Source organism: Garra rufa, chromosome 4, assembly GCF_049309525.1.
Source record: "Garra rufa chromosome 4, GarRuf1.0, whole genome shotgun sequence".
Taxonomy (NCBI): Eukaryota; Metazoa; Chordata; class Actinopteri; order Cypriniformes; family Cyprinidae; genus Garra; species Garra rufa.
In genome coordinates, this window is record NC_133364.1 from 2,650,391 (window position 1) to 2,654,311 (window position 3,921).

The following is a 3,921-nucleotide window of genomic DNA, read 5'->3' on the forward strand; positions in this document are numbered from 1 at the left end:
CAATTAAACTGCCTGCTGTTCTTCAGAAAAATCCCATTTTTTTGTGTTTTCCAGCATTTTTGTGCATTTGAACTCTTTCCAACAATGATTTTGAGATCCATCTTTTCACACTGAGGACAACTGAGGGACTCATATGCAACTATTACAGAAGGTTCAAACACTCACTGATGCTCCAGAAGGAAAAAACATGCATTAAGAGCCGGGGGTGAAAACTTTTGAACCGAATGAAGATGTGTACATTTTCCTTATTTTGCTTAAATATCATATTTTTTCATTTAGTACTGTCTTTCAGAGGTTACAGAAAATACTTACATGTTTCCCAGAAGACAAAATAACTTAAATTTACCCTGATCTTCAAATTCAAAAACTTTTCTTAATGCATGTTTTTTCCTTCTGGAGCATCAGTGAGTGTTTGAACCTTCTGTAATAGTTGCATATGAGGCCCTCAGTTGTCCTCAGTGTGAAAAGATGGATCTCAAAATCATGCAGTCATTGTTGGAAAGGGTTCAAATACACAAAAATGCTGGAAAACTAAAGAATTTGTGGGACCTGACGGATTTTTCTGAAGAACAGCAGGCAGTTGAACTGTTCAGGACAAACAAGGGGCTCATGAACAACTATCACTAAACAAAAAAACACAGCTGTGGATCATTCAGAGAACACCACAGTATTAGGAATCAAAGGGATGTAAACATTTGTACTTTTGAACAATTATTTTCTCTTGTGGACTATATGTAAACATTTTTATGTGAAATATCTTATTCAGGTCAGTACAAAATAAACAATAAAATGCATTTTTTTTGTATGACTGCTCTTATTTTGCTAAAATAATTTACATTTTTTCAGATTCTGAAAGGGGGATGTAAACTTTTGACCTCAACTGTATTTAATGTTACTACTATATTACTAATAAATTTTGAATGTTTTGTTCTAGGCCCTATTATTTATTGATTTGTTTGTTGAATGTTTTTAAAACTCTTTTTATTGGTTATGTTAAGGAAACATTCAATTTCATCATGTTGCAAACATTATGGGAATGTTACTTTTAAATGTAACATTCTAAAACAAGTTTAAAAAACATTTTAAAAAATGTTACATTTTTGAAATGTAACTGCTTGTTTCAGAACATTCATTTGAAAATAAATGGAATGTTTCTTTAAACGATCACATAACCAAGAAAAAAAAACGTTTCTACAACATTTAAAAAACTGCAACATTAAAAAAAACATTTAAAACTGCCTTTGCAACATCAGCTCTGTACATCTTTTTTTATGTTTTATGTCACAAAAAAATCACATTAGATTTAGCACATAACTGTTTTAGAATTTCTGACCGTGGTCGTCCAGATCGAGTCACACGATGAGAGCGAGAACTTCTGCTCCTCACGGCTGGAGAACAAACACCTGCGAATGAATGAGAGGTCTGCCAGATCTTTGCATGATCATCCTGTTCTTCTATTCTTTTCACACAAAACCACACAAAACGACGAAATCATCTTAATAGCACGCAGAATTTCATTATTTAATCACACTCATGTAATTACAAACCTGACTGACTCTTTTACACTTGAAAAATGAAAGTGAAGGAGAAGGTGGATGCTGTCAAACTCCTAAAAGGACAAAAAAAAAAACATCAAATGACATTATATATACAAACATGATTATAAATGAGTAATGTGTGGAGCTTTGTTTCTGAATGCATTGTAAGTCACAGTGAATATAAGCACTCCTGAAAGTTCATCTTGAGGTCTTCAGATGATCACAGATCAGTCATGACTAATCCTCATGCTTTTGTATCGTGAGCAATTACAATAATCATCCAGTGAGGAGAATCTGACAGTATAACAAAAGACTGTGAGGTTCCTCAGACAAACCCGACGCTTCAGAAACGCTCGCTCCTGCCAGTCAGATCTGAGGTGCTTTGTGCTGAAGTTCTTGTCAATCTCTTCCGTCCAGCGGCTCATTGTTACGAGTGTGAATAGAGGATTTCAGCACACAACAATGAGTGCAAACAATAGCTGCACAGACGAAGAAACTCTGTTCATGTTCGGCATTAAACAGGTGTTCAGGTGTTCATCACAGTTCATTACTGAATGGATAACTGAAGTGTCACACTGACAGTTTAAACATGTGAATTCAGCAGTGGATCAGTGTTTGTTCAGTGAATTAAACAGGCGTTAAACATCATCGTGATCCAGCCTGACACAAGCGTGTCCCGTCTGCCTCTGGGACCCCGATTAGAGGAGCTAACCGACCCCAGAGATGCGCTGACATGTCATCAAAACACAGTAAACCTGCAGTCGGTGTCCCGCGAGACTGGAGACCGCAGCAGAGACAGACATGTGTTTAATCACACTCTCCATCAGAGGGACAAACAATGGGGTCTAAAACGAAACAAAATTTAATAACATAAAATGATTAAAAAAAAAAAAGTACATTTCTAAAGAATAGGCTCTAGAATAAAATAATAAAATATAAAATAAAATTAAATAAAAATAAATAAATAAATAAATAAATAAAGATTTTTCAAATTAAAAAAATGTAAAAATCTATATAAAATAATAGTAACAAAAAAAATTAATAATCAAATAAATAAATGATAGAGTATAAAACTAAAAGTTGAGCAACATAAAATAACAATAAAAAAGAATAAAGAGAAGAATAGTAACAAAAAAGTACATATAAAAAACAGGGTATAAGGCAAAACAAAATTAAACAAAAAAAACAGTAACAAACAATACATATAATAAATAATATAAATAATATGGTCTAAAACTAAAAGAATAACAAATATATAAAACAATTTTTTTTTAAAATAAAATATCATTAAATAAATAAATACATGTAAAAAGGGGTCTAAAACATACAAAATAAAATAATACTAGCAAAATAATTAAATAATCAAATAAATAAATTATAGGGTCTGAAACAAAACAAAGCTGAGCAACATAAAATAATAATAAAAAAGAATAAATAAAAATAGTAACAAAAAATGTAACAGGGTCTAAAGCAAAATTAAACAACATAAAATACTAATAAATAATAATAATAATAAAATAATAAAGTAAAATAGTAACAAAAAAATAAGTTTAAAACAAAATAAGCAAAAAATATAAAATAAATTAATAATATAAATTAGTGCTGTTCAAATATTTAATTGTGATTAATCACATCCAAAATAAAAGTTTTTGTTTATATGATTATAAACATTTATGATTATATATAAATAGATTTAATATATAAACACAACATTTTCCTTATATATATATATACATGCATGTGTGTGTATTTATATATACATAATAAATATACACAGTACACACACACACTTTAATTTGCATGCGATTAATCACGAGCAATCATTGCCCAGCACTAAAATGAATAAAATATAACAAAAATATAAAACAAAAATAGCTAAAATAAAATAACATTAAATAAATAAATGTAAAACATAAATAACGGATCTAAAACAATAAAAGTGAACAATAGTAACAAAAAATTATTGGTTCTAAAAACAAAACAAAAAAAAGAAATAAAATAATATTAATAACTAGATTTTTTTGTAATCATTTCACCAGACTAAGGATTCTTTTCTAATGATTTTAATGCAGATTTCATATATTCTAAAAAGCATGTGTACACATTAAAGAGCAATCTTGTGTGTTAACCCCATCTGGGATTGTTTACCCGGCTGTGTAGATATTGCTGATATGAAGTAAACGTATCTGCTGCGTCTCATGGGGCGATTCTGCAGAGCTGTCACAGCGAATAAACGCTTCATCCACATCCAGCTCTCAACAGCAGCCACCAGCAGGCTAAAATTAGACAGCACCGTGTTAATCTGTTCATTTAGACTGAAAGCGTCCGTGGGAACATGAGTTTGCTGTGGTAGTGTGAATGACTGAGGGTCACCTGAGGGTCA